This window comes from Oncorhynchus nerka, linkage group LG10 (genome assembly GCF_034236695.1).
Source record: "Oncorhynchus nerka isolate Pitt River linkage group LG10, Oner_Uvic_2.0, whole genome shotgun sequence".
NCBI classification, from domain to species: Eukaryota; Metazoa; Chordata; class Actinopteri; order Salmoniformes; family Salmonidae; genus Oncorhynchus; species Oncorhynchus nerka.
This window is the reverse complement of record NC_088405.1, coordinates 40,673,196-40,690,822: the sequence shown is the minus strand read 5'-3', so window position 1 is coordinate 40,690,822 and position 17,627 is coordinate 40,673,196. Positions and strand designations below refer to the sequence as shown.

The following is a 17,627-nucleotide window of genomic DNA, read 5'->3' as shown; positions in this document are numbered from 1 at the left end:
GAAGAGGGAGGAGAGGAAGTGGGGGCAGCATGCTGCCCGGGAGAGGTGGAAGGGGGGTTTAGGGCTGGGTGTGATTTAGATTAGTAAGAGGATAGAGTATGATAGGGAAAGGTCTTTTGTAGGATGAGGGGGAGGGAAGATGCTCCCCTGAGGTTTTTGTTTTGGGGTTGTTTGTAAAAATACCATTGTTTGATTTTGAATGAGAAATATGTTTTTGTAAAGAATGAATGGTATTGAACGTAATAAATTAATTTTTCAAAAAAATAAAAAATCTGTTCTTATCAGTTTAATATCTGATACGTCCCCCATCGGGGGACTACATATTAAATGGATTTTTCGAACAGGGAGTCGGAAATGGGGCTTGCTCCGTCCGCTCCACGCATCGACCCGGTATTGCAGTACCTCCGGGAACGGTGCAACACTTTTCTCCCGTTGTCAAGGAAAAATAGTAATTCACAAAGCTATGTAAACAGCTAGCTAGCAGAAGAAGAGAAGGAAAGAAACATTCAAACTGAAAGAAAGGCGAAGCGCTCTTCAATGGGGTCCCCCGTTTCCCGCCATTTAACATTTAAAAAAAAAAAAAAATTAAAATTGGGCCAGGATTGTGTGTGTGTGTGTGTGTGTGTGTTTGTTTGTGTGTGTTTGTCTCTCTCTCTCTCTCTGTGTCTCTGTGTCTGTGACCTTTTTATCCACAGCCCTCAAAAACTTGAAGGAAGAGTGGGTTCCGGGAGCACCCGCGGGCACCCGGCATAGAGTGCACAGAGTGTGTCTCGGGCCCCGACCTCTGACTTCCATACGACTCTGGTTTCTCTTCATTACGCACAAGCCTTTCGCCTTTTACTAAAGACTTCCGTGGAGAGGAACACTTACGAGTTCAATGTATTTTTGGAGGGGCTTTGCTTCTTGCAGAGCCCGCTATCTTGTTTCAAGAGAAATTGACAGAGGTGGGCCAGGATAGTGACTTAAAGACACATTAGCGACTTTTTCCCAAAAACACCTGCCTGTCTGTCGCCGGGGAAACGGTGGGTGGATGGGTAGGGAGGAGCCGGCTTTTGCCAACCCGCTAAGTTCTGTCGAGACCCCCGGGCGCCCGGCGGTTGCAGGGTTCCATTTGTGGGTTATCGCTTCTCTACCTTTTGGCTCAGATCATGCTTGGTACTGTGGTGCCCCAGAGCCCGCTGAGCCAGAAGGTCGAAGGACTGAGGGCGTTGAGAGTTTCTGGAATTTTTCCCAAAAATTTCTTAAAACAAATTTGACTACAGCCATAAAGATATGGCGGGTAGTGGGAACACCGGGTCGGTTCCGAGGGCCGGATTAAAGAACACGATAAGGTTCGCATGGAAGCAAGAAGGAGAAGTAAGGATGCCGAGGGACACCTTCGCCAGGACCGTGTTGATGGGGGCGCTATCTCTGAAGGTCCCAGATGTGATGTGCCTGCAGGGGAACTTAATGGGAGAAGCGTACGATGTAACTTTCTACACTGAAAGTAAGAGTGATGGAGTAATGGAGAAGGTAAAGGAGGCAAAGGGGGAAAGACCTTTGTCCTTTTTCAACATCGTGTGCCTGGCAAGAAGGAATTTCAGAACAGTCAATATACATATGTATAATCCACACGTGACGGATATGACGGTGGCGGCCTTTTTTGAGTTGCTACTGCGATGTAACATCGGGAGCCAGGTACGTAAAGGACTCGCTGGGCTTCTGGAATGGCCGCCGCCAATTCCAGGTGCTCCTAAGGGAAGATCCGGGTGGGTTTGAGGGCTTTTTGCATCCCCCTGTGGTCTTTACAGTAGGGGCGGATAGAGGCATGCTGTTCTATGCACGTCAGCCACCTTTCTGCAGGAAATGCAGGGAGTACGGCATGGAACAGCCTCATGTGGGCTGGTAAAATGCAGGCTTTGCATGTCGGAGGAACATAACCAAAAATTGTACGGCACCAAAAGAATGTCATGGATGTGGCAGTAAACAGCACCTGTTTCGCGAGTGCCCGGCGAGGCAACAAACATATGCGGCAGCGGCTGCTGGGGGAAGAATAGACGGAAGAAAAGGCGGAGGAGAAGGGGAGGCCTGGAGAAGGGTACCTAGGTCACAGGCCAGAAGAGGCAGCAAGAAAGATGGTGAGTGGGGAACTGGAGGAGCAAGCCAGGTCCTTGACCGCCCCAAATGTCGGAGGCAAAGTCGTTTTGGAGGTAAGGGAAGACCCCCCTGTATTGGACAAAAATGAATGGCAAGTTATTGGCAGTGGCCAAACCATATACACATTGTCCAATACCACCCAATTCGGCGTTGATTCATGCAAAGCATATTGCAAATGCCATATGGCTATTGCCAGTTGTAACACTTTAAAAATTCAACAGGTGGCGAATCCGCTCCACCGTGAAAAATGAATTTTTCATATTGGTTTTTCATATTGACTGGTGCTTTTTCTTTTTCGATGTCAATTACACATGTGTAAGAACTGTATGAATATACTTTTGTCCAATTTATTATCATAATTTTTATTTATTTTTTTACATGCCAAGTCAACGTCCAAAAGCAAAATTTTGAAAAAATAAATTTTTTGTAAAAAACTTATCACCCCTTAAAAAAGTGCTTTCTGGACCGTTTTTCGAAATTCTTTCGATTTTTTTGTCAATTACACATGTGTAAGAACTGTATGAATATACTTTTGTCCAATTTTATTATCATAATTTTTTTTATTTTTTTTTTTACATGCGCATAAGTAATATGTTTTGTCCAATTTCAATATGATTTCATAGGAAGTCAAAAGTCAAAAGTCAAAAATGTCAAAATTTTGTAAAAAACTTCACACACCCTTAAAAAGTGCTTTCTGGACCGTTTTTCAAAATTCTTTCAAATTTTGTGTTAATTACACACGTATAAGAACTGTATCAACATACTTTAGTTGTATTTTAATATCATATATATATATTTTTCTTTTTACTTGTGCATAAGGAATATGATTTGTCCATTTACAATATGATTTCATAGGAAGTCAAAGTCAAAATTCACTTTTTTTGGGGCCAAATGCCATATGAAAAATGCAAAATTGACTGGTCTGATGAACACAGGATGGCCGAGCAGTGATAGTTGTACATTTCCATCACTCGTTGTGTTGATTTCATCATGTCCATTAGGTGATTTTTTTTCACTATAGAATCATATTGCAAGTGCACGTGCATTTGCAATATGGTTCAATGGACAATTACCATATGAAATTTGACATGCTCAAAAATGTTAAATTGACTGGTCTGATGAACACAGGATGGCCGAGCAGTGATAGTTGTACCTTTCCATCACTCGTTGTGTTGATTTCATCATGTCCATTTGTTTATGTTTTCTCACTTTTGCAAAGTCACTGTGCATTTGCAATATGGTTCAATGGGCATGTACCATCACGATTTTGTCATGCTATAAAAATCCTGCAGGAATGCAAAATTGACTGGTCTGATGAACACAGGATGGCCGAGCAGTGATAGTTGTACATTTCCATCACTCGTTGTGTTGATTTTGCCAGTCTATCAAACTGAGGCAGGGTATGGAAAAACACTTTAGGGTGATTTTAACATGTCCATTAGGTGATGTTTTTTCACTATAGAATCATATTGCAAGTGCACGTGCATTTGCAATATGTTTCAATGGGCATTTACCATATGAAATTTGACATGCTCAAAAATGCAAAATTGACTGGTCTGATGAACACAGGATGGCTGGGCAGTGATTCTGGTTCATCTCAATGGCTCGTTAGGGTTGATTTCAGAATGTCACTTTTGGTGATGGTACCTCACTGTTTAAACATATTGCAAATGGACAAGAGTCACCAGCAAGTCACCGTCCATCAGTCAATTAGATATCATTCTGACAACAAACTGATACCAATTGACACCAAACCCACTTTTTAGGCTTTGTGTGTCTTTAAGCACCGCACTTTGTCACTCCATCCTTGCTGTGTTTGTGTTTCTGTGTGTGTGTGTGAGAGAGAGCTTTTCTTTGACAAAGTCTTTACGTTAAGAACTGACTGATTTACACAGGGTTGAATGCACTATGTCTATCAAACTGCAGGCAGGGTATGGAAAAACACTTTTAGGGTGATTTTAACCACTTCCGGTTGATCCAGGAAGCTCAGAATCAACACAGGTAGACCTCATACTGGCCTGATGGACTGTTACAAAAGACAGGTTCATACGGCATTCATAACCCATATAGGCTTCAGGTTGAATTTAGGGGTGCAGGCAATGTATTCCTATGGGGAGACAAGTCAATGCAAACTGTTTGAAGTAAACACCTTTTAACTATTAAGGGTTAATGCCACACGGTCAAGGTTAGGCTTGCACGGATCGGAAGGACCTTAGGAACGTACCTGAGGTCGAATTGTGCTTCTCACCCTAAAGGTTCTCTCACTGTCACCCAAAAGCAAATGACATTGAGGGCTAGGCTTCATTTTGGTTCTGCTTTTTTTTCAAGGTCACTGCACTCAGAGCGAGCTACGGTCAAGCGGGGCGTCTCGTTGAACTCGGCACAGTCTGGAGACTATGGTGATGCCATTTTTTGTGTTGATTTCAGAATGCCATTTTGGTGATGGTCCCTCTCCGTTTAAACATATTGCTAATGTACAAAAGTCAACTAGCAAGTCAGTGTCCATCAGTCAATTAGATGTCATTCTGACACCAAACTGATACCAATTGACACCAAACCCACTTTTTAGGCTTTGTGTGTCTTTAAGCACCGCACTTTGTCACTCCATCCTTGCTGTGTTTGTGTTTCTGTGTGTGTGTGTGAGAGAGAGCTTTTCTTTGACATCTGTTGGGAGAAATGACTGACTTACAGTTTATGGGGGTTGCCTAATCACACATATGAAGTTTTGAAAATATCTGACCTTTTAACCCTTGGAAACTGCCACTGTGACACCATTTAAGGCACTTCCGGTTGGCACAGGAAGCTATAAATAAACTCATATCATGATTTGGGTATGCCTTTACAGAATCCTGAGTTTGAAGTATTTACGTTAAGAACTGAGTTATTTACGGAGGGTTTAGTGAGTGTGTGTTATTTCAGAAAATCATAGAAAATCACAGAAATCTCGCAGAGCTCCGCAGCACACTTTAAAAAGATTCGTAAGAACACCCTGCAACTGGATCTGTAACCGTTGAAAAAAAAACACCTTTCCGTGAACATCACCTAGGTGTCGTTGTACGATTTCTCTTAAATGACGATAGATAAATGGCTGGTTCTTTTTTTATTGACACTGGAGGCTCCTTGACTTTGACGTGAAGTGGAAAAATAATTTCTCTATTTTCATTTTGGACCTTTAATCCCAGATAAATGGCCATAACTCAAAAACCGTTGAGGCCTAGACGCCATCTTGTTCGGGGCCAACTGCCCATTATGCCGCCCCTACGCTCACCGAGTTTCGGCTTCTAAATATTTTCAGTTTTCGAGATAAGGCCCCGTCGTGAATCGTGATGTTTTGTCCAATAGCAATATGATTGCTTATGCCCTCGTGGGAATTTCCGGGACGGCGGAAAAATGACCTAAATATTATTATTTTTGTAAAACGGAAACCGAATGTCAGACAAAGTTCATTTGATGACTTCCTGGTAGGTCCGGCCCCGACGCCGTCCGCAAATTTTACAAACGATTTCGGACGTCTAGTAAGGGACCGTACATTTGCAATATGGACTTTCTCACTAACCATACAGGTACTGCCGAAATCTTCCCTTATGTATGAGAGGGCCTTGGTGGAGTTGGAGGTGGTCCCGGAGACCCAGATGTCAACGGGTACCCAATCCATCAGTAGGCCGCAGGGAGAGGTTGGTGGAGCAACGGGAGAGTTGGGCTCATCTCTCGACGAAGTGTATATAGATGAAGAGGCATTCGGGGCCCTAGTGGGGGAAATGAGGGAGCTGGTGGAGGAGCTCCAAGTCCCACAAACGGGGACGGCGGAATGGGGGTCCATCTCACCCTTACCTGCCACTCCAAAAATGAAGAGGGACGCCACCACAGACAAGCAGGCCCTGCAGGAGTCAGGGCTGTTTGTGGACTCGGGTGAGGCCCGGAGGAAGAAAAAGAAGAAGAGGCTTTCCTTCGAGCTGGGAGAGGGCCAGAGTGGGCTGGGAGGGGTGGGGGCGTGAGAGCGATTGGGGACAGTGCCACAGATGTGGCCCCCCGGTCACCGCGGGTATCATCTCTCCCACTAATCCCGATGGACATAGATATGGTGGCCTCTGCGCTGTGTATGCCCGATGGAGATGGGGTGTCTCAGGCTTTTTCTGGGAAGCCGGGACCCCCCCATCCACAACCCCAACCCCTTCCCTGCATCTTGGGCTTCTCAGAAGGGGGATGCAGTGGATGGGGAGGCCTCAGAGGAAGGGGGTCACGAGCCCTTGTCCATGGATGTACGTCTCCCCTGTCCTCACGGGGTCCATCTCTCCGGCTCTTCCAGAGGGACAAGATGGACAAGCTGTTTCTGCCAGATGGGGATGGGGTGTCTCAGGCTAGTTCTGGGACGCCGGGACCCCCCATCCCCAACCCCTTACCTGCATCTTGGGGTTCTCAGGAGGGCGGTATGGGAGGTGGGAAAGTTGGGGGGGCCTCGGAGGCGGCTGGTCCAGCGTCCAATTTCGACGAGGACCTTTACCCAGAGTGAGTACTTGAACCATGCACCTGGTTGACTTTTAGTTTTAAGTGTGCAACCATGGCGGAGATTCAAATAATGACTATGAATGTTTGGGGTCTAAGGGACACTGTAAAGAGAACTGTTGTTTTTAGTTGTTTATCAAACATATGTTTTACCTTTTGTTTCTTGCAGGAGGTACATTTAAGGGATGGGGGGGACGTAGAGCAGTTTAAAAAAAAGAGTGGGTAAAAGGGAAGTCTGTGTGGAGTGTGGGGGTGTCCACTCATCAGGGGTTGGGATTTTGTTTGGGACACGGGAGGTGAGGGTGGAGGGCACGTACGTTGCGATGCAGGGGAGGGTTTTGGGGGTGGACATAGCGTTAGGGGATTTTAGATTTAGGATTATAGGGGTATACGGGCCACAGACGGTGCCAGAGAGAAGGGAGATGGTAGAGAGTCTGAGTTTTGGTAGTGGGAGGGGATTTTAATGTAGATTTAGGAGGGGTGGGAGATGGTAGTGTAGGGGCCATCACCGGACTTATGGCCATTGGTGGATGGGGGCCTTAACACTACTCCGGCGCTGGCGGGTCCCACGTGGCTTAACTCCCGGGGGGTCGTGCGGAGGCTGGACTATGTATTTCTACCCAAATCCTTGGGGCTTTTGTCTGGGCGTCTGCTGCCTGTGTTTTTCTCAGATCACGACGGGGTCCTCCTTCGGGTCAAGGCGCCTGTCTGCCTTTTCGGTAGGGGGTACTGGAAGCTCGACCGGGACATCCTGGAGGAGCGGGCTTTTGTCGATGCTTTCTCTGTTTTTTTTTCGGGGGCTGGAGGGTCTCCGGCCTATGTGCGGAGGAGTTTTGGAATGGTGGGAGGTAGTTAAGGTAAGAATTAGGGTATATATTATTGGTTTTTGTAAGAGGAAGGGGAGAGAGGAGAGAAGGGAGGTGGAGCAGCTCCAACGTTTACTCGATCTCGAGTACGAGGCAGGCAACCTCGGTGCTTCGATGGACGTTGAGCGTGCTACCAGCCTCAAGGCTCAACTCAGGGAGGTGCATGAGCGGAAGGCCCATGCCTTCCTGCAGCGTGCGCAGAATGAGACCTGCTCTGCAGTGTTTTTTAAATCAGTTAGGGAAAAGCAGGTAAGACAGGTTTTTTATGGGGTGAGGGATGGACAGGGTAGGGTAGTTAGGGAGCCGGAGCAGATGGTCAGGGTGGCAACTGACCATTTCCGGGGTTTTTTCCAGGAGAGGGTAGTAGAAGAAGAACAGGGTACCGTGTTCTTAGAACACTTGTCCCGGCGTGTGCCGGAGGACATTAGAAAGGCGATGGATGCCCCGATAACACTAGAGGAGGTGGAGAGTGCCCTCAAGAGGATGGGGAAAGGGAAGGATGGGCTGCCAGCTGAGTTTTACCTCAAGTTTTGGGGTATGCTTGGACCAGTGGTCCTAGAAGTCCTGACGGCCGTTCTCGAGACTGGAGTCCCGGGCAGGTCAATGGCTGTAGGCGTGCTGTCCCTCCTCTACAAGAAGGGACACACCGCCGACCTTAGCAACTGGCGGCCGTTGACCATGCTGTGCGTAGATTATAAGATACTAGCTAAGGTCATGGCAGACCGTGTGCGCACAGCCCTTCCCTCCGTTGTCCATGAGGATCAAACGTGTGGAAGGCCGTTCCATTAGGTGGAACCTCCAACTGATAATGGACTCCATCGCCTGGGTTGAGGATAGAAGTCTACCTCTGATGGTAGCAGCGCTTGATCAGGCCAATGCTTTTGATCGCGTCAGTAGGGTTGTTAGGTAGGTTAGGGTTTAGTGATCGCTTTATAGAGTGGATCAAGATTTTGTATGTGGGAGCGGGGTGCCGGGTGAGCATAAACAGCCATCTGGGCGACGTGTTTAGCCTTTCCTCAGGGGTTAGGCAGGGATGCCCGCTCTCGGCACTCCTTTTCGTGCTCTATATGGAGCCCTGGGCGGCTGCCATTAGGGCTGACGCAGGGGTGGAGGGCTTGCTGGTCCCTGGTAGCGGCGGTTTGCGTGTTAAGGTGACACAATACGCCGATGACACCACCTTGCTTTTGTGCAAGAAATCGTGCCTGCTAATGTCTCTGGCCATAATTGGAGACTTTACCCGCGCGTCGGGGACGGTCCTTAACCTCGCCAAGTCGTCTGTTAAGTATTTCGGCAGATGGCAGGGTAGGACGGACGTGCCTGGAGGGCTATCTCTCTGTAATGGGGCCCTGAGGATTCTTGGGGTCCACTTTGAGACCTCCGGCTCCGCGACACTGAACTGGAACATGAGGGTTGCTGTGGTTCAGAGGAAGCTGGCAATGTGGAAGGCCAGATCCTTGTCTTTCTTGGGCAAGGTTCTGATCCTGAAGGTGGATGGACTGCCTTCCCTTCTGTACTTGTCATACATCTATCCATTGCCAGCGAGCATGAGGGGGCTAGTAAGGCTCGTGTTTCAGTTCATGTGGGGGGGCAGGTACGAGTATGTCGCCAGGGCTCGCATGATCTCAACCATCGGGGAGGGTGGGAGGGGAGTTCCACACTTCCCACTCAAGTTGGACTCGATTTTTGTTTAGTTTTTGTTGAATGAGCTCGCTAATCCGGTGATTCATCCCTCCGGTTACTTCCTGCGGGTGTTCTTCTCGTACCAGGCGAGAAGCATAATGGCGAGAAGCATAATGGTGTGGTCCAACACGGGTCCTCGGGCCGAACAGCTGCCGTGGCACTTCAGCCATGCGGCGAAGTGGCTGCGTGCACATCCCGAGGTTGAAGTCGCCCGAGTAGGTTTGGACCACAGACGCCTGTACGAGGAGGTCAGACGGACCGTTTGTGCGCCCCCTGTGGTGGGTACCCCTGCTGTGGTCTGGGAGACCATACAGGCGCAGGGCCTAGACAATCGTCTTAGGGATCTATATTGGTTAAGTCTCCACAAGTGCCTGCCGGTACGATCCATCATGTACCGGCATAGCTTGGCACGGTCCCCCCAGTGCCCGAGACCAGCTTGTGGTGGGGAGGAGACGATACGCCACATGTACTGGGACTGTCCTTTCGCAGGAGTAGTGTGGGCCAGGGCTCAGGGTTTGCTAGGGAGAGTGAAGGGAGGTTTTGTTTTAACATGGGCGAGGGTGGAGAGAGGGGTAGGGAGAGCAGGGGGGTAGGTAGGGACCGTTTTCTGTTGTGGTTGCTTATCAGTCTTTTTAAGAAAGGGCTCTGGGATGCCAGGCAGGGGCTGGTTAAGTCAGGGGCAGACATTGGGGTGGAGGGAATAGTGAGGAGAGTGGAGGGAGATTTGAGGGGGAGGATAAGGAGAGGAAGTGGGGCCACATTAGAGCGGTGGAAAGGGGGGTTGGGGCTTGTCAGGTAGGTAGGGTTTAGAAGGTAGGATGGTAGGTTTTGTGGGATTTGGAATGCTTATGTTTATTGATGGCTTGTGATTTTTGTTGGTTTGCAGCAGCCCCCTGGAAAAGTTTGGGGGCGGGCATTGGTTGCCTATCTCTTACCAGAGAGAAAGGGTTTTCAGTGTTTTTAAAAAAAACGATGGGTTGTTTTTTGTTACAAGTTTTGTTTGGATATGGGCATGGTAAAAGAAGTGTGAAATGTTCACCGTGTAAATGTATGAAAAGTTAGAATAAAAGCTTTGAATCATCTGTTCTTATCAGTTTAATATTTGATACGTCCCCCATCGGGGGACTACATATTAAATGGATTTTTCGAACAGGGAGTCGGAAATGGGGCTTGCTCCGTCCGCTCCACGCATCGACCCGGTATTGCAGTACCTCCGGGAACGGTGCAACACTTTTCTCCCGTTGACGAGGAAAAATAGTCATTCACAAAGCTATGTAAACAGCTAGCTAGCAGAAGAAGAGAAGGAAAGAAACATTCAAACTGAAAGAAAGGCGAAGCGCTCTTCAATGGGGTCCCCCGTTTCCCGCCATTTAACTTAAAAAAAAAAAAAAATTAAATTTAAAAAAAAAATTGGGGCAGGATTGTGTGTGTGTGTGTTTGTCTCCCTCTCTCTCTCTCTGTCGCTGTGTCTCTGTGTCTGTGACCTTTTTATCCACAGCCCTCGAAAACTTGGAAGAGTGCGTTCCGGGAGCACCCGCGGGAACCTGGCGTAGAGTGCACAGAGTGTGTCTCGGGCCCCGACCTCTGACTTGCATAAGACTCTGTTTTCTCTTCATTACGCACAAGCCTTTCGCCTTTTACTAAAGACTTCCGTGGAGAGGAACACTTACGAGTTCAACGTATTTTTGGAGGGGCTTTGCTTCTTGCAGAGCCCGCTATCTTGTTTCAAGAGAAATTGACAGAGGTGGGCCAGGATAGTGATTTTTCCCAAAAAACACCTGCCTGTCTGTCGCCGGGGAAACGGTGGGTGGGGAGGGAGGAGCCGGCTTTTGCCAACCCGCTAAGTTCTGTCGAGACCCCCGGGGGCCCGGCGGTTGCAGGGTTCCATTTGTGGGTTATCGCTTCTCGGCCTTTTGGCTCAGATCAAGCTTGGTACCGAGGTGCCCCAAAGCCCGCTGAGTCAGAAGGTCGAAGGCCGGTGGGCGCTAAGAATTTTTTGTGGAATTTTGCTAAAAATTTCTTAAAACAAATTAAACTACAGCCATACAGATATGGCTGGTAGTGGGAGCACAGGGTCGGTTCCGAGGGCCGGACTGAAGAACGCCATTCGGTTTGCATGGAAGAAGGACGAGGAAGTAAAAATGCCAAGAGATACTTTTGGGAGAACTGTGCTGATGGGGGCCCTGAAACTGAAGATCCCAGAGGTGATGTGTCTCCAAGGCAACACTATGGAAGAGGCTTACGACGTGACTCTTCACACAGAAGGAATGTGCGATGTGGTGATGGACAGAGCAAAAGCGGCGGCTGGGGAGAGGCCTTTGTCATTTTCTGAAATAACGTGCCTGGCAAAGACCAACTTTAGGACGATAAATGTACATATGTACAATCCGCATGTGGCGGACAGTGCGATAGGAGCGTTCCTGCGCCGGTATTGCGATGTGACGTCGGGGGCAAGGTACGTGAAGGACTCGTTGTGGTTCTGGAATGGACGCCGCCAGTTCCAGGTACTGCTGAGGCCGGATAAAGAAGGGTTCGAAGGCTTCCTCCATCCCCCGGCGGTCTTTTCACTGGGCTCAGACAGGGGGATGCTGTTCTACACCCGTCAACCCCCCTTTTGCAAGAAGTGTAGGGAGTATGGGCACGTCACGGCTGCCTGCAGTAAGGGCAAATGTCGTTTCTGAAAATCGGGGGAGCATGAGGCAAAGGACTGTAGGGAGCCGAAGAAGTGCCATGGGTGTGGAAGTAGGCTGCACCTGTTCCGCGACTGCCCGTCCCGTCGGCAGTCTTATGCCGAGGCAGCGGCAGGAAGGAAGCAAGGAGGAGATTCTGTGGGGGAGCAACTGGAGAGGAAGGACCCAGAGAGGACGGAGCAGGAGAGACCAACCTCACCAACGCCCAGTCCAGGTGGCAGGGCCGGGAAGGAGGTGCCTTTAGAGACGCCAGCGATGCAGAAGCCGGCAGAGGAAAAGGCGGGGGGTGGAATGGAGGAGATGGGATCATCACTGGATGGAGTGGAGGGGCTAGGGGCCCTTGTTGAAATGGTGGGAAACCTTCCAGTGTTGGGGTCAAGGGCAGGGGAGTGGGCCTCACACTCCGGTGTGAAGGAACCGTCAGTCGGGGGGGCGACACAGGAACCTGAACAGGGTCCCTATGTGGGGAAAAAGAAGAAGCGGAAGAGTGAGGTGGGGGACGTAGGGGAGGGGGCGGGCAAGCGTGTGATGGGGGCTGGGGACAGCGCTGCTGCTGTGACCCCCCAGTCCTCGCAGGACGCATCTCTCCCTTTACCCTTTGTGGAGATGGACATGACGACCTCCACTCTATCTCTGCCTACGGAGGATGGAGGGTCGCAGGGTGTTTCAGGGGAGCCGGAAACCTCCGCCCCCAACCCTAACCCTTTCCCAGGATCATGGATAGATGAAATGGGTGTCATAGAGGAGGGGGGAAACAGGATGTCTCTGGTGGGGTGCGAGCAGGGGGCCTCATCTGTAGAGGACCTGTATTCTTCAGACGAGGGGAGCAATTTTGCATCCCTGTCGGACGAGATGGAGCAGGGGAGCATCGGGTGAGCCTCCTGTTTTGTTTTTTGTTATTAGTAGTTGTATTTTGATGTTTTCATTATGGATAAATTTACCTTTGTTAGTGTAAATGTAAGGGAGTTGAGAGATAGGGTTAAAAGAAGGGCGGTTTTAAGTTATTTAGACGGGTTATATTTAATTAATAATTAATATTTCTGTTAAATTGTTTAGTTTAAATGTAAGGGGATTAAGGGATTTTGTTAAAAGGAGGGCGATTTTTAGTTTTTTGGAAGGAGTGGGTTTTGATGTTTGTTTTTTACAGGAGGTTCACCTGAGGGATGGAGGGGATATTGTGAGGTTTAAGAGGGAGTGGGATAAGGGGGAATCAGTTTGGGGTATAGGTGGGGTTCATTCAACGGGAGTGGGTATTTTGTTTGGTAATAGGGAGATGAAAGTAGAGGGCACTTTTGTAGTAATGCAGGGGAGGGTTTTGGGGGTAGATGTCACTTTTAGGGATAGTAGGTATAGGTTAGTGGTGGTGTATGGACCACAGGTGGCGGCAGACAGGAGGGAGATGGTGGACTGTCTGACGCCCCTGTGTGTTACAAATAGGCACTTGGTGATAGGTGATTTTAACATAGATTTAGGGATATGGGGGATAGCAGTGCAGGCGCTATCACCGGGCTAATGGCTTGCCATGGTCTGGTTGATGGTGGCCTGCACACTACTCCGACAATGGCCGGTCCTACATGGCGCAACTCCAGGGGGGTTGCGCGGAGGCGCGACTATATTTTTGTATCCAGGTCTTTGGGCCAGTTGTCTGGACGGCTGTTGCCTGCTTTCTTTTCGGACCACGACGGGGTGTTCCTGCAGGTGGGGTTGCCAGTCTGCCTCTTCGGTAGGGGGTACTGGAGATTAGATCGGGATGTGCTGGAGGAGCAGGCTTTCGTTGACGCCTTTTTTGGTTTCTTTCGGAAGCTTGAGGGCCTCCGGTCCATGTGCGAGGGGGTGTTAGAGTGGTGGGATTTAGTTAAGGTAAGGATTAGGGCCTTTATAATAGGATATTGTAAGAGGAAAAAAAGGGAGGAAAGGAGGGAGGTGGATCGTATCCAAAGGTGAATTGAACTTGAGTACGAGGCAGGCAACTTCGGCGGGTCTATTGACTGGGAGAGATTCTCAGCCCTGAAGGCGCAGCTCAGGGAGCTGCAGGAGCGGAATGCTCAAACTTTCCTGGAGCGTGCGCATAATGGCTTTCTAGAACATAATGAGACTTGTTCCGCTATGTTCTTTAAGTCGGTTAGGGCCAGACAGAGTAGGAAGGTAATGAATGGCGTTAGGGAAGAAAATGGTAGTGTAGCTAAAGAGCCGGAGGAGATGGTCAGAGTGACTACTGACCATTTCCGAGGTTTCTTTAAGGAGAGGGATGTAGATGTAGAGCAGGGAAGTGTGTTTTTAGAACACTTGTCCCGGCGATTGCCGGAGGACATTAGAGAAGCGATGGAGGCTCAGATCTCCCTTGAAGAGGTTGAGAGCGCCCTCAGGAGGATGGGAAAAGGGAAGGTACCTAGGATGGATGGGCTGCCGGCCGAGTTTTACCTCAAGTTTTGGGGGAAACTCGGGCCGGTGGTCCTCGAAGCCTTGAAGGCCATCCTTGAGACGGGGGTCCCGGGGGGATCAATGGCCGTCGGTGTTCTGTCACTTCTTTACAAGAAGGGGGACACCACTGACCTTGGCAACTGGCGGCCATTGACCATGCTGTGTGTAGACGACAAGTTGCTTGCAAAGGTCCTAGCGGATCGGTTGCGCACAGCCCTTTTAGGTTTTGGATTTTCCTTTTCCTATAATAGAGGCTTCTTTTTTGAGAGAGCTTTTTTTGTGAAAAATGGCAGAAAATATTCCTAAAAGATCAGTCCCGGGGATCGGGTTAGCGAATACCGTGAGGTTTGCGTGGAGCAATAAGGAGATGGAGCCAGTCGGGAGAGAGACGTTTGGGAGGACGATCCTGATCGGAATTCTGAAACTGGAGGTTAAGGACGTGTTATGTCTGCAGGGTAACCCGATGGAGAAGGCCTATGACGTGACTTTTTACACGGAGGAGATGCATGATGTGATCATGAAGAAGGCGAGAGCTGTGGGAGGGAAGAGGCCTTTGAGTTTTTATGAGGTCACAAGTTTAGCAAAGAACAATTTTAGGCTGGTGACAGTCAATATATATAACCCGCACGTAAAGGACGAGGATGTAAGGGCTTTTTGGGGAGATTTATGGACAGGGTCTCCTCCCCTAGGCTCCTCAGGGACTCCCTGGGGTTCTGGAATGGGAGGAGAGGATTCCAGGCCCTTCTCAGGGAAGACCCGGGGGGTCTGGGTGGATACCTTCATCCTCCGGCCATGTTCTCCCTGGGGGCTGACAGGGGACTTTGTACTATGCACGTCAGCCCCCGTTCTGCAGGCGCTGTATGGCCTACGGCCATGTCCTCACCTCGTGCAGCACAAGGAAGTGTAGATTTGGTGGATCTGCTGAGCACGAGGCGAAGGACTGTGACGAGCCCAAGGCGTGCCACGGGTGTGGCTCGTCAGCACACCTGTGGCGGGAGTGCCCGGCTCGTCAAAGGTCATACGCGTCTGCAGCTGGAGGGGGAGCAGGGGCGGGGGATGGGGGAAGAAGAGGAGGAGGGGGCCCAGAAACAGGATCAGGCCCAGAAGAAAAGACCACAAGGAAGGAGGGGGGTGTGAAAGAAGCATGGAGAGAAGAAGGGAAAAGGAGCGAGAAGGATGGAACAGAAGGAGAGGAGGGGCAGAAGGCGGAGGGGAAAATGGAGTGGAGAGGCAGGAGAAGGCGACAGAGGAGAGAGACGAGGAGGAGGACAGCGCGGCAACAGGAACAGAGGGAGAGGTGGAACAGGGAAAAGTAGTAAGGGAATGGGGGGAAAGTGACATGTCGAGTGCCCTGGTGGAGGAGATGAGGGGATGGTCGAGGAACTGGCGGGGGGGAGGTGCGGTGTCTCTCCTTTGCCGCCTACACCGAAGAGGAAGGGGAAGAAGAGGGCGCCCAATATGGAAGGCAAGAAAGGGGAGGGGGAGGCCAAGAGACCGATGGGGGAAAAGGGGGTTAAGGCGGGGGAAACTTCCGGGACCTTGTTGGCCTCTTTGGATTCTGGGGCGCCAGGGGAACTGGATCCCCCAAGTGGGGTGCTGGAGTGGGAACCTGGGGGATCGCAGTCCATTTTTGTGGACACAAAGTCCCCTTTTTACTGCCCAGCAAGCGGGGGGGCAGGAGAAATGGAGGAGTTGGGTGGCCAAGGCAGGATGCAGGGCACCAGGGTGGCTAACACCATTCCTGCATCCTGGATTGGGGTGATGGAGGAAGACAGGGGGGCGTCACAAGAGGGGAAGACGTCCCTGCTGGAGGAGATGGAGCATCATCGGGTGAGCCTCCTCTTTATTTGGGTGTTTTTGGGATTAAGGGGTTTTGTATTGGTTTAATTTAAAATTAATATTTCTGTTTCTTTTCTTAGTATAAATGTTAGGGGGTTAAGGGACTATGTTAAATGGAGGGCGGTGTTTAGTTTTTTAGAGGGGGTAGGTTTTGAGTTTTGTTTCTTACAGGAGGTTCACCTGAGGGATGGAGGGGATGTTGAAAGGTTTAGGAGGGAGTGGGTAAAGGGTGATTCATTGTGGGGCATAGGAGGGTGCACTCAACGGGGGTAGGGATTTTGTTCGGGAATAAGGAGGTTAAATTAGAGGGCACTTTTGTGGTAATGCAGGGTAGAGTTTTTGGGATTGATGTCAAGTATAGGGAGATTAGATATAGGTTATTTGGGGTGTATGGGCCACAGGTGGCGGCAGACAGGAGGGAGATGGTGGACTGTCTGGTGCCCCTGTGTGTTACAAACAGGCACTTGGTGATAGGGGGTGATTTCAACATAGATTTAGGGGTAGGAGGGGATAGTAGTGCAGGCGCCATCACCGGGCTAATGGCTTGCCATGGTCTGGTTGATGGTGGCCTGCACACTGCTCCGGCAATGGTCGGTCCTACATGGCGCAACTCCAGGGGGGTTGCGCGGAGGCTCGACTACATTTTTGTATCCAGGTCTTTGGGTCAGTTGTCTGGGCGGCTGTTGCCTGTGTTCTTTTCAGATCATGACGGGGTGCTACTGCAGGTGGGGTCGCCAGTCTGCCTCTTCGGTAGGGGGTACTGGAAATTAGATCGGGATTTACTGGATGAGCAAGTTTTTGTTAATGCCGTTACAGGAGTGTTTCAGGGGCTTGAAGGCCTCCGGACCATGTGTGAGGGGATGTTAGATTGGTGGGATTTAGTAAAGGTAAGGATTAGGGCCTTTATTATAGGATATGGTAAGAGGAAAAAAAGGGAGGAAAGGAGGGAGGTGGATCATATCCAAAGGTTGCTCGAACTCGAGTACGAGGCAGGCAACCTCGGCGGGTCGATTGACTGGGAGAGATCCACAGCCCTGAAGGCGCAGCTCAGGAGCTGCAGGAGCAGAAGGCTCGAGCTTTCCTGGAGCGTGCACATAGTGGCTTTTTAGAACATAATGAGACTTGTTCCGCTATGTTCTTTAAGTCGGTTAGGGCCAGGCAGAGTAGGAAGGTAATGCATAGCGTTAGAGAAGAAGATGGTAGTGTAGTAAGTAAACCAGAGGAGATGGTCAGGGTGACAACTGATCATTTCCGAGGTTTATTTAAGGAAAGGGAAATAAATGTAGAGCAGGGAAACGTGTTTTTAGAACACTTGTCCAGGCGGCTGCCGGAGGACATTAGAGACGCGATGGATTCCCAGATCTCACTAGGAGAGGTTGAGAGTGCTCTTAGGAGGATGGGGAAAGGGAAGGTGCCTGGGATGGATGGGCTGCCGGCTGAATTTTATCTGAAGTTTTGGGGTATACTTGGACCAGTGGTCCTCGAAGTCTTG

At 49.7% G+C, this 17,627-nt stretch overlaps 2 non-coding genes and 2 pseudogenes across 2 annotated transcripts; all 4 read left to right on the top strand.

Moving 5' to 3' along the window:
- Nucleotides 1–246: 246 nt before the first annotated feature.
- LOC135573838 (U2 spliceosomal RNA) lies at nucleotides 247–424 on the top strand (annotated as a pseudogene).
- Nucleotides 425–796: 372 nt separating this feature from the next.
- Nucleotides 797–913, top strand: LOC135573851 (U5 spliceosomal RNA). The gene has a single exon (XR_010464978.1). It is a non-coding gene; the product is annotated as a U5 spliceosomal RNA (small nuclear RNA).
- Nucleotides 914–10,251: 9,338 nt separating this feature from the next.
- On the top strand, nucleotides 10,252–10,418 carry LOC115124567 (U2 spliceosomal RNA; annotated as a pseudogene).
- Nucleotides 10,419–10,781: 363 nt separating this feature from the next.
- Nucleotides 10,782–10,898, top strand: LOC115124580 (U5 spliceosomal RNA). The gene has a single exon (XR_003862822.1). It is a non-coding gene; the product is annotated as a U5 spliceosomal RNA (small nuclear RNA).
- The last annotated feature ends 6,729 nt before the right edge of the window (nucleotides 10,899–17,627 follow it).